The sequence below is a fragment of the Coloeus monedula genome, assembly GCF_965178545.1.
Source record: "Coloeus monedula genome assembly, chromosome: 7".
Lineage (NCBI taxonomy): Eukaryota > Metazoa > Chordata > Aves > Passeriformes > Corvidae > Coloeus > Coloeus monedula.
Genome location: NC_138787.1, coordinates 19,171,669 through 19,185,075, shown reverse-complemented (window position 1 = coordinate 19,185,075; position 13,407 = coordinate 19,171,669). Strand labels below are relative to the sequence as shown.

The 13,407-nt window shown below is 37.4% G+C and overlaps 1 protein-coding gene across 4 annotated transcripts in view; it reads right to left on the bottom strand.

Moving 5' to 3' along the window:
• The window catches only part of SP3 (Sp3 transcription factor), a 73,259-nt gene that overhangs the window by 19,417 nt on the left and 40,435 nt on the right, over nucleotides 1-13,407 (bottom strand). For 2 of the 4 annotated variants that reach the window (XM_082284725.1, XM_082284726.1), the window contains exons 9-13: nucleotides 12,539-12,661; nucleotides 12,285-12,391; nucleotides 7,371-7,473; nucleotides 4,003-4,147; nucleotides 1,241-1,327 (exon numbers count right to left, since the gene is read on the bottom strand). The gene's annotated coding sequence lies outside the window, so the exon portion shown is untranslated. Of the gene's footprint in view, nucleotides 1-1,240; nucleotides 1,328-4,002; nucleotides 4,148-7,370; nucleotides 7,474-8,990; nucleotides 9,011-9,444; nucleotides 9,521-12,284; nucleotides 12,392-12,538; nucleotides 12,662-13,407 lie in introns of those variants that run through there. The other 2 variants (XM_082284727.1, XM_082284728.1) reach the window with 2 other exon arrangements.

Below are 13,407 nucleotides of genomic sequence, written 5' to 3'. Positions count from 1 at the left end.
ATCATAAATGAAGTGTCATTATAATAAAATTCAACTTTTCTATAAGAAAGGGTACAATTACATTCATATATATTTCCTACACACTAGAAGGAATTATATTGAAAGTTTCTAATCAACAAAAATGCACTGATATCCATGTTTAAGTACAAAAAGGATCATTCAGTAATGACTCTATTTTTAATATCCCATATTTGTGAACTGGAAGCCAAATACAAGAACAGGCTTAAGCTGATCCTTACCAGACACCAGGCCACGAAGGGTTACAATCTGCATCTCTGCTTTGTTCCTGCTCTCCTATGCCAAGGTGCAACAGAGAGGCCTAGCTCCAGGTGATTCCATGTGCCATATGTGCTACATTTCCTGCACACTCTAGGAGCTGGGAACAGGATTTCCAGATTTATAGCTAGTCTGTTTTTCTTGCTTTTTGCCAGTTTAAACCCTCTCCTGTTATTTATACATTTTATTTAATTTGTGGTTGTTTTGGTTTTTTTCCCCAAATACCAAGGACAATTAAAAACATACAACAGACAGGCACAGCAGGAGAAATGGAAGTATGCTCTCAAAGACATACAGCCAAATTTAGCCCTTTGGAGAATCTGGTCACAGAAGCATGAAATTTTCACAGATGTCTGAGTAGTGCAAGGATAGCATGACTGACATGTTCCGCTGTCTTTGCTATCCAGAATATTTTTGTGGATGGCTCTAGATGTGGGAGGGGCTTCCATTTCACAGCATTTGAAAATACATATCCACATAGCTATTTCCAAAAGAGGAAGACATATACTAAAAACGCTGACCCACATGCCAAGCTTTAGCCTCTCTGAGTGGTCCTGCTGGCTTTGAAGGGGCCATTCATACGGAAAATTACATTATTTAGCACAGGCTTAGTTGTATGGCCAGATTTTAGGATGTATGCCAGCTTTGCTGAGGCACCTCAAACTGATTAACAGCTCTGCCATGGAGGGGCAACAACGAACACAGGAGGCAGAGACACTGTGGGTCATGCTGCAGCTGCGCTCTAGAGAGCTTCAGCACTGGTGATGCTGGCATGGGAAGAAAAAGAACAGGGAGACAAGACCATGCAGACAACAGTTTTGAGGCTATTATTAGAGTGTGAGGAACTACCCTTTGCATTAGAGTGTTCTTCTAGTAGACATGTGCTGCATGTCTACTAGAAGAACACTCTAATGCAAAGAGTAGTTCCTCATACATAGACTCTTCATGGAGCAAGCATACTCACCCAGGTTTGCAGAGGCAGTAAGATAGCAATCACTGGCAGTAATTGTTCTCCTTCCAATTAGCATTTGGAGTGATGATGGTCTAAACACTGCCAGGAACAACAGAACAATAAGATAAACCCAATGCTACAGACTAATCAGTTCTCAGATTAATTTGGAAATTAAAAGTCTACAAAAGCCACAAGCATCAGTAAATATTTTTCATTTGTTACAAGTACCATGATCCAGATTTTGCCCTCTCCAAACATCCCTATCTCTTTAAAAAAAAAAAAAAAAAAGACCAAAACATTTTAAAATAAATTCCATGCATCAGCCTATTTTAAGCAACTGAGTCTACAAAAACAGGGCTCAGGGTCAACGGCATTAATCCAAAAAACACTACTTGCTACAAAACAATATACTTAACATCACAACCCTATTTCCACGTTCTTGTCAGAAAGACAGTTTTCTGACCACATTCACATAATTAAATAGCAGTGAATCTTTCATTAAATACAAGGCCTTATTCTCATCTCACAAGAATTGATGGCAAAGTTGCTAGCTGAAGTTTGAAAACAATCACACTCTATTTATATCTAACATACATAACATGCTAAGTTTGGGGTGGGGAGAGGGTCTGTGTGTTTGTTGTTGTTTTCTGTTCTTTTTTTCCCCCCATAGGAAAAAGATCTGGCAGCATACATCTATTTCATGGTAAAAATGAGCTATTAATATTATCCAGTAATTCAGCTGTTTCCCAGCCTTTGGGCAAACTTTGGTGAAGAGAGCAGACTCCCTCTTTTCATACTTGTTAATCTGCCAGTTTCCTCCTCAGGAATTTACACGCAAATATGTTCATTTTCATGCAAGTTAGAGTCTGGTAGGTTTTTTTTTCAAATAGTTTACCAGAGTAATAACTATCATCTGGCTGTAAAGCTACACCCTGCACTATGAGTTAGGTGCTGAGTGTCTGCTTAGTAAAGAAAATATGGTAAACCAATATCATAATTGCACAAAATGGAATCCAGATACAATTCCAGACAGTTACATTGAATGCTGATCACTGGGGAAAAATTTAGATCTTTCAAACAAAAACTCACAGCAACACTAGAAAAAATATAAACTTACAAATAAACTGAAAAACAATTGCTTTATGCACTGAAGTCATTTACCCCCAAAAGATGGGAAAGAGCTTTCTCGTTATAGGAACCTACACTGGGGTAGAAAATACACATTCTGAAATGCCAGATGAAACCCAGAAAATGAATGTTTTCTATTTCTCCTGGGAGACTTTTTAAATTATCAAGGTAGAGACTCAGTAGGAAGCTTTTTAACATGCCAGTTTTATCAATTTTTTCTGCCTTTGGAGTGAAATTGCTGTCCTTGGCTGCCTTGATTTCAGCCACTCTGACTCTCCTTTTGCCAGTTACCAATCATTCTTTCAGTGTATCAGCACAGGTCAAAAGATGAAGACATGCTTACATTCACTACTCCCACACTTGCAGTTCAGCACAGGCTATGGGAATGCAACATTTGTACTGCCAGGGCGCTGGGAAAGGGTCTTTGTATAAATGAAATGCAAGTCTTCAAGTTATGGCCTAGGGGAGACTTAAAGAGCGCTGACACCTTTCAGTTACCCTCCGTGTGTATTCTGAAACCATTGACTGAACTCCCAATGTCTTGTCCCAGCACGCACAGGATTCAGTGCTAACCCTGGAGCTCGCTGCCTGAGCAGACAGTTGTTTCAAGATCCCAGTCAAGTGACTGACACAGCGATAGATCCTGAAAGCCAAAGGTTCACTCTTTCAGTTGAATGGATGAAAATCGCTTCTTGAAACCAGGACTACAGGTAACCTAAGACAGTTCTCTCTCTTGATGAAAAAATGAAGCTTGTGAGATATATTCTGGGATACCCAGAGTTATTCGTCCGACAAGAAATTCTAACACTGCTCAGACATGATCTACATGGTTCAGAATACAATGTAATATGCTCCTCCTAAAAGAAGTTGTCAGTATCTGGTAGATTTTTATTACAATTGCTCACTATAAAATGCACTATTTAATTACTAGCACGAAAGGGATTCTAGCATAAAGGAAGAAGGTGAAATGAGACCTCTCCACCTTTTCAACAGTTAATGTACTTGTGCATGCAAAAATACAATGCTTTCTCATATGTATTTTTAATGATGCATTGGATTTTCTTAGATCTGTGGGATGTAATTTCTCTGTTGGTGTCCTTGAATATGATGTAATACCTAAAGGAATATATGACCACAATATATAATTTAAATAAATCTAGACTTCCTAGGATATTGGTCAAGAAAAGATTTGTGATTTTGTGCCCAACTTGACTGTCCATTAAATGGCACGTGCCTAAGTGCTCAACTTCTAAAATATACTATCTTTTCTAAGACATTTCATGTTGAACTTCTAAAATTAGACAACTACTTCCAAAATGCTGAATTAACATTTCTACAATGCTGTGTATAATCTGGAACTTTACATTTTTTTAACCAGACAACCAGACTTCAAAACATCCATTCTTCAGGTACTATAATAAAGTAGTTGTCAAAATAAGCAAACTTACACAGAACGTAATGACAGAAACCAAATATTTTTAACAGACAGTGTCAGGTTTTCAATAAAATAGAGCACAAGTCAGTTCATGACAAACAGGTATTTTTAGTGTGCATCTTAGAATCTACAAGCTGTAAGCATATACGGCCATTCAATATTTATATGCACTATCAAAGAAGCAACTGAACATAATGTGAATTTTCCTTACCTTGACTGAAAACTCTTGTACCAGGACAACCATATCCACTGGGAAAGCAGTATTATTTGGAAAGAGGCCAGATCAGACAGATGGCAGAGAAAAGGGAACCAGTAAAATGTTCAACGTTGAAAAGTTTCAGTAGCAATGTAACATGCTAAAAAACAAAGAAATTGGTCAGTCTCTTCATCTTCTGATATTACTAAAACCAAACAAAGGTATAGCAGAAGCAAAACGTATTTTTCTAAATTAAATATAAATATAAACAAATAAAAGACCAAATAAATATAATCGTCTGAGATTTTGAGAAAATGATCTGAAATATTCAGTGAAATAAGTTATCAAACAGTACATTTTTCTCTATACATGTAAATATATTCATGTGTTTTCCAAATAGTATGCAGTATGCCACTTAGCTACCTTAATTTTTAGCATTAGTTTTTGAAATTAAGGTAATTTGATTCTTACTGTTTCTATGAACTGTATGACCACCCGCAAATTTCAAATTTATAACTTCGATAAAAAACCAACAGATTTAGTTCAGGTGCATGATCAAGGCTACGCCCTTCAAGTCACTGCTCTTTATTTGATGTAGCACTGCTCACAAAAAAACTCAGACACTGTCTGCTTTAATGTTTCATGCACTGAGCTTAGGGATGCCCAGTGCAACCCCTAAAGAAAAGATTTAACCAGATCTAATTATCTGATCTAAGATATTAGACAAAGATTCGAGCAGATCTGCTTCTGTTACAAACAACACACAAAATGTTGATGTGGTTCCATCATCCAGTCACTTTTATTTCCCACTTGAATAACTGTGGAAGGTTGATAAATTTGGGAATGAAACTCAACTACAACAACTGCATCCCTAGTGGTCAGGGAGATAGGTGGCAGTGAAGCATGCAACAAGCACCTGCTGAGACACTGGGGGCAGTCCTGGTGAACTACAGTGAAACCAGCTATCTTTGCAGACCCTCTGAGCAGTTCAAGGAAAATATTTTAGATAGCCACACTATTAGGGCTCCTGCAAATTTTTGTATTAACCACAAGTCGTGTATCTATACATACTCTCTGTATCTGCTGCTATCCACTGCAAATACATGGACAATATGGATCCCACTGTGCCAGTCATCATGCTATTCAACTATTTTCATTTGTGCTGCCACAAATAAAGAATTAAATATAAAAGTGGTACCTCTGGTATGAAATCTAGCTTTTGTTGTCAAGATTATTTCCTTGCCCAGTGACATAAAAGTGATCAGTATGCCATTATGTGGATAAAACAATTAAAAAGTTTCTCAGAACTAACTCTGTCATCTTGGACAGCAAAATTACTGCTGCAAGGAGCCACCAGCACATTTGTTTTCATTGTAATCAAATGCACCATCCTCATCAAAATGGTAATTTGACAGGGATTTTTTTGTTCAACTCATGACAATTTATCCATGTCAGTATTTATTATCTTACTGTCATGAAAGCTCCTATGCAGACTGCTACTTCATTATCCATACATGAGTTTAAAGCAGTAGTTTGCCTGATCAGAAGTGCCAAGTAGCTTATCATTTTATATTTGCCAAAATTATTTTGTAATAGGCCACTGAGTTTTTCTCTTAGAAAGCAATCTGTACTGAGTATTTTCTTAAAATATTAGATAGCCAATGCCTCTACTGGATTAGTACAGTTCATTGGAGTACAGTGCTATTGCTTCAATTGAATGTATCTTGGAGTAAAAATTTTGGCTAGTTGTAATGAAAACAACTATCAATTCTCAACCATATTTTCTATTTAACACCTCTGTAAATTCTCAGAAGTAATCTCTTTTGTCCACTTATAAGAATATAAAGCTGGAAAAAGTGGATTTATTATTAGCAAAACACCAAGATTAATAAATGCTGAGTCTTGGCAAAAATCTGAACATTTTACATACTCCTCTGGGAAAGTAACAAAGGCACAAGAAAATGTACCAACAAGGGTATAGCCAGGTAACGATATACAGAAGACTACATTAGTGATGAGTATTTCATTTATGAGGGAATTGGACTTCTGGCTGCAGTTTGTTCCTTCAAACGTTAAAATATTTTGTCTGTAAAATGCCTTCCTATATTCTCTGTAGAACATTTTCCTAACCACCACCAACCCTCAGTATGTTCACCTTTGTATGATGCTTGTATGTACTTTTTAAAGTTGTTTCCATCTCTTCTGTCTGAATTTTTTCTGCAGTACACCATCCCCTGACTTACTGAGTTGACCTCAACAGTCAGCAACACTCTTCTTGATGCACTGGTCTTTCTTGACTGGGATTATTTCTAATATCTGCCTGCCTTTGCAGGAACTCCATGGATAAATTCCTGTGATTATGCCCTCCAGTTTGCCAGCTTTCTGTCAGGTGTTTTCTTTCCTTGCGTTCCCCTGTCTGCATCTGAACTCTCTAATCCTGTATTTACACTGCAACTTCTTTGGGGCTCTGGTTAGTGTTTCCCCCACCCCCAGAAATCAGCTGTTTTGACTTCAAATATAGTTTACACATGCCAACACAAAGTACTTCAGTTCCCTAACACCTGCATCTCTCAGTACATGAATTTCCTCTTTTCTCTGACAGCTCTCTCTGGATCACTAGCTGAAGATCATTGTGGCTGAAGCAGAGCTGCTACTATCCTCACCCTTCTCTCTCTCTGAGTTAACCTTGCACAAGGTCTCCTGTCATAATACTGCCATCCTGCCAATCCGTCAAACTTGTAATTCAGATATCTTCAACTTAGACTTCTCGACAGGTCCTCTCTTAATAGCTATATACAATATTTACAGAGCCTTGCTGCTTAGTGCAGGAGGTAAAGTTTTTCCCAACCATCCATATAGACAAAAGTCTCCTCCAAGCTCTTACCATCTTGGTTTCTTCAAATCCTGCCAAATGCCATCCTGTTGGATGGTCAAATAGTGACACATATAATTAGCTACGCTGCTTTCCATGCTTGGGAGGAGATTTTCAGAAATAACTGTGCAGGACCATGTTATCTTCAAATCCTTCCTTCATACTTCTTTGTTTTTTGGGCTTTTTCACCCCTATGTCAGTTAAATGCTGAGAAAACTGCTGTGCTCTGCTCCCAGACCTGCACTTCCATTGGGTCTTCTGCTTCCTGGTTACACCCACACTGCAAGGTCTTTGGAGCAGGGCCAGCTTCTTGTGTTTGTACAGTGCCACCCACAGCAAAGCCCATTTTATGACTAGGACTCAGAGGACGTTGACCAGTACTGCAAACCACAGCAAAGCATCCCTGCGGTAAGAGCAGCTGGCTCTGTCAGCATAACCTTCCTTGCTGCAGAAGGGAGAGAACCCTCAGCAGACCTTTCTTCCCACACTTGTCTACTGCAGCTTCTCTCACCAAAACAATGTCTGCTTGACTTGGAGGGAGTTTCTCCGAGGGACGAATCAGTGTCTCACTCTTTGAAGCTTGTCTAGCAATCAACCAGCTCTTTTTTCTTCATCTGAGAAAGAGTAAGGTAAAGCTTTAAGAGACAGAGCAAACAAAAACTGTCAAAACAAGCAGGGTTAGATCCAGAACCTATTATATTTAAAGGAAATGCTAAATTTACTGTAATGGGCTTTGACAAAAGTCCCCTGTCACAAAGAAAAACAAGCTGAAATTGGCTGAGTCATCAGAGTAAGAGGCAGAGCTCTCATAGTCCCACCACTGAGTTATCCAGCCATTCCCAGCCACCTGCTGGCAGTTCACACTCCCTCTCCAGGCTGCCTTCCTGTAAAACGAACATATTCCAGCTGCTCTGCAGTCCCAGGCCTTAACCCTTTCTTCCCTCAGTAAATACTCACTGTCTTCCACTGCATCTTTGTTTTTCCAAAGGAATTTCATGTCATGGTCTTTATACAACTCTGTGATAAGGCCTAAGAGGACAGGTGAACTGTTTAGATTGCAGAGTAAAATAGACAAATAAATAAGCCCCAAACTAGGATCTTCTTCCCTTGAATTCAAGCATGGGAATTCTGAAGGGGCCAATAAAATAAAAATGGTGATCTCTTCTGGATCTGAACATTTTGCAATCACTTGGTATTTTAATTCTAATGAGAACATAAAAATAAATGATAAACAGGCCTTAAGCATTTCCCTTTCAAATTTCTGTCTCAGGAACAATATTATTCCTTGCCACCCAAGTTTTATATATATACTCTATCCATACTTCTCATATATATATATGGATATAAATTTCCTTATGCTAGTTCTATAGGAAAATTGCTACTTTTGTAAATGTGTAAAAAGCAGATACAGCCTTAGTACTGTTGCCATGTGTTACTGGTCATCATGAGAACAAAGTCATGGAAAAAACCCTACAGTTTCTCTATAAAGACAAAAGAAAGCCTTATTTTGACTTCACTAAACTAAACAAAAAAGTTTTATTAGAATTTCATACGTGTCTTCTTGTCATACTCATAACCAGATACAGTATCAAGAATGAGCTTCATCTGTGGTTCCCTCCTATTAGGGGAAGGTTAAATAAGTTCTTGCTGCCATTAATTCTTCAAGAAGGTTGCTTTACTTTGCTGCTTTTCAAAATGTATTTTCACATCCTCAGGCACTGCGTGTGGCCAGCCATTTTAACTGTTTCAGTTTGAGTAGAATCTGTCAGTAAGTCAAATGCAGGGACATAATTTAGGTTCTAAAATGTGAATCTGGGAGATGATGGGGGTAAAATACACTTCTGAAAGAAACCTCTCAGCAATAGGAGGTCTACAATGACTGTACAGACACCAGAATAACAGTAGCATGCCTTTAAACCCACCTTGCACGCCAGCTGTTCACATAGGAAGAGTCAATTCATAGTCTGTATGTAGTGTCTGTTTAGTGACAGGCCACATTACAAAGTCATTACCTGATGTACCTTACTGCAGGACCAAGGTACTCTCAAATGCTTACATATGGAAAGAAGCACTTGGGGCTGTGGTGAAAATATCCATGAGGGATAGCATTGACTTGCACCTTATTGGAGGTGTTTACATGAGGCAAGCCAGCTGTTAAAAGGAGAAAGCTGATTCAGTGCTCTCTGTAAGGACCTAAGACATTTTGAGAAACAGCCTCAGTTATTAGGAACAACGAGGTTTTGGTCATCATCAAACATCTTAACAGGAGGCTAAAGTGCACCTGGGCCTACATCTGAACTTTCATGTAGTTGAGAGTCCTTATCAATCAATAGAGCAAAAAGGATTGGGATAACAGTTTTTACTACAGAGAAATAAAGCAACAACATTCATTCCAATTTTAACTTTTTTCACTTGTATGCAGTGATAGATATCTACATTCTCAATCTTTTAAAATAATTTTTAAATTATATATTACTTGTAAGGGTAACAGAAACTGTATAGCATGAAAAGCAATTAGAGCACTGTATATCCATAGGAAGTACTTCAACAGATAGATGTAGAGAAAGAGGAAGAAAATGGATTACCCTAAAGCATGCAGGAATTGGTTCAGAAATGTTTCAAAATTCTGCAATTGAATTCTGAAGGCAAATATGGGAAATCCTGTGCAAACAACAAAAAAAAATCCTGTGGATGAGGACTAATCTTCTCTACTAAGCCTATATCCAGAGCCTATTCCCTGCCCTTAAGAAATCTAAACAAGGAGATATGGAACAAAATTTGGATGTTTATTTCTAGATCAAATATAAATCACTCCTTAGTTCCTTTTGCCTTTTGCAATGTGGGGGGTTTAGATCCTGCCTCTTAGGTTTTCTACACTCAGAGTCCATTTTTTCACTGTGATATGAGCACCCTGTGAAAGAAGAAAACTGACTTTCAAAACAGCTAAGATGGCAGTCACAAGGGGCTTGGTATACACTTCATTTGAAGATGCTAAAATTATATGTCTGAAGAGTGGTTATTTGAGAAGTATTGATTTTAGGTCTGAGTTACAAATCTCTCCAATTTATTTTTGTATTTGACTCTTTAGGGAGACTTATAGGGAAAACGAAAACATGAATTTCCTACTTAAACTTCTTTTTATGTAAAGTGGTATGCCAGTAAAATAGCCTTCAATTGCCACACCTCTAAATGGCTGCTGGAGGTCCAAGATATGGGGACACAGGGCAAGAGACATAACTTTGTCTGGTTTTTTGAGTAACTGGTGACCTTACTCTAACCTGTGTCTATGTTGATGATTATATCCTTCTAATATACTATACAACAATGACATTTAACAGAGATTAAATGTTAGCCAGCTTTAGCCAGCTCTTGCTAAGCAATGTATCAACTACCAAAAGCAAAAGCTGACCAGTCTTTACAAGTTGTTAAGTAAGATGTTTGGAAGATATTTAAAAGACACAATCTCCAGGCTAGCCGAAGATATTTTCTAATTTTTTTCTTACTCAGATAGCTCGAAATGGTGATTTGGGCAGCTGGAACCTGGGGGCATATTTGCTTCATTACATACATTATTTTGTCAGCTGGAGCTCATTTTTTGTTAGCATACAGATGGACACAGAAAACCTTCAAAGACCTTACAAATATATTTTGTTTTAAATGTAAATACCACCCTGGTATCATTAATAGCTAAGCTAGCTTGTTTCTCTTACCATTCTACACCCTATATGCCAATAATCTCAGGGCTTTATTTTGCCCGATATAAATTTTCATTAAGCCTGCAGAGGGCTCTTTCTGTCTTTCCTGACTGATAAGGTTTAATTGGCCTCTAAGGATAGTAAGCTGCTTGAGGGCTCTTTCAGAATCTGTGTTCCTCTGCTTCTTTGCCAAATATTTTTTTATTTCATCTAGTGATTTGTTTCTATCAGCCTCTTTTCTCCATTTTTGTTGCCAAAGCTGCTACATTTTTTCTCTCATAATGTAAGCATTCCACTCCATCAGTGTTCTTGGAAGAAACACCATTTTTCAGGTAGCTCCACCTTTTCTTTCAAAGTCCACTATGTTATGTCCAAAAAAAAAGTTTAGTTGGAAGATTTTTTCTATTTGCCTCCACTCCAGTCTAAGTGAATCTCTGTAATAGATGTGTGGGCTGACCATGCCATTTAACTTCTTTCCAGCAAGGCCAAACTGAATATAAGGAAGTCAGAACATAATTGAATCTAAGATAAAGACAGGATGAAAAAAATAGAAAACAAAAAACCCCTATTATATAAAAAATTCAAAATTATACAGAAAAATACTGTCTTTCTCTTCCTTAATAATCACATAATATTCTTGAAACTTTTTTTTCCTTCTTTCTATCAGGGAATACTAGGATTCTTGTATGATTTCCTTCAAACTGAATTAAGAGCTTTGCTATCCTTCTGTATTTTCCTGATTTTTCATTCTCTTCTGTGTGGATACAGAAGCCTCCATTTCAGCAATATCCTATTTCCATAAAGAGTACTGAATCTATTATTTGCTTGCTGTACCTCTAATTGTGCTTTTATAGTTTCAGAAACAGTTCCATTCTGCAACAGTAATCAGCACATCTCTAGTAGCTCAGTTTTTGGGCTGCCTTTGTAGCCCGTAGCCCTCTGTTCCTCTATGCAGCTTTATTTATTTAACAGATTTCCAACCATAAAGTTTGTAGCAGTCAAAGCCATCTCTCTTTTCATAAGTGGGCACAACTTTGAAATTAATGGCCATTTCATACAGCTGAATACTCAGAGAGCCAAGCTTAGCCAGAGATGGATTCTGATTTTTCACAGATGATACTTGTTTTTTCACTAGTGCAAACCCCAAATTTCGAACCATGACATCCTCAAATATGGTCACATGTTCATGTCATATTCTGATGTTCAAAAGTCTTTTAAAATGGAAGAGATGACTGCTCCAGAATTTGGTGAAGTTCTGGGTAGTAACAGCAGAAATTTTATCAAAAGGAATCTAGCAGAAGTCAGTAATGCACTGTACAATATTTTTTATGTGTAAGAACTAAAAATTGCTCAGAAAGGCTAAAGCAATGTACTCTTTATATTATCTAAAACAGGGAGAGAGAAAAGGCAAGACTCCAGAGAGACAAAAGTTATGGGAAATAAATAATAGGGAGGAGATAGATAAATAGAATGTTAAGACAGAGAGATTACTGACAGAAACAGTCTGCTTCTGATCCAAATGTGGCAGATGCGCCCATTAAAGCAGCTGTCTCAAATTAATAAACACCTTGAATGGAATTCTGCATCTCCTAAACATCCAGGGGGAGAAGATTCCACACAATTCTTGACTGCCATTAGCATGCCTTCTGTAGTCCTTGAAATGAAAAGGATGAGAGAGAAGAGCACAGAAGTAAAGAGTTTAACAGCTTCATGCAAGTATTTATGCTTACCTGGCTGAAGAGAATCAAGAAAGTATGTGCTCCTAGCTCAGGTGCTTGTTTATAGCTAGTCTTGGACTTCTCCATTTTTCTTCCTTAGCACATACAAAACTTTCATCCTTCAAGAAATAGGGATCTGAGTTAACAAGCAATGATACACTTGCCTTAGTAAGTTTACAGATACAAAGGATATATGTCAACAGGTACAAGATCTCGTTCATAAACAACAAAGCCCCACATTACCTGACAATCCTCAAATACAGTACCTGTTTCTCAGCCTGGTTTTGAAGTCTTGGGACTGTAAATTCAAATTTCACTTGTTTGCTATGCGCAAGTCATCTGCACACAGTAAATGGACATATCAAAAAGTGTGCTGTCAAACATAGAACCTAAACGAGAAAAGAGTAGAAAACTTTTGGACTCTGTGGCATTTTCCAGTTATGCTACATCAAGTGTTCCTCAGATTAAGCACAGGTTAAAATATACTCAAAGAGAAATGTCAGTTTAAATTGCAGGGATCACTAATATGTACTGAACAGTGCACTTGAAAAACAAATCACATTTTGCATGCACACGCCAGTCTTTAAACATTCAGATTACAAACTCTTTATATTTGACATGCCAAGTGGAGGGGGGGGGGGTTGGTATTAATTTTTTAATAACTTAGATAACTATTAATTTTTAAAGAAATTTGTTGTAATCTTTTACAGTTGTTTACATGCTCTTGTTCTGAAATCTACAATCTTCCTACAGTATTTGGTGCTGAGTTTCAAAGCTAGTCAAAAGTATGACAAAAGTCACGAACACTGGGAGAAAATTCAGAGCCCTTACTCAAAATAATAAGTGTTTCACTTGACTTATTTTTTGTGGTATAACACTGAACTGAGCTTTAATATGGCAATCCCTTTATGACTTTTGTCATAACACTTACCAAAACAAAAGAAAGTAACTTGTGCGTAAGCAATAAATTATTTATGAACTTGTAAAGATAATTATATATTTTTATAGAAGTGAGAATTTTCTCTAATTGTATAGGCTTTATTGCATGAAATTATAAACATGGGATAATGCAGTCTTGAATAAGTTTTGAAATCTATGCATGACTGGACAAGAAAGATTAACAAACAGCTTTTTT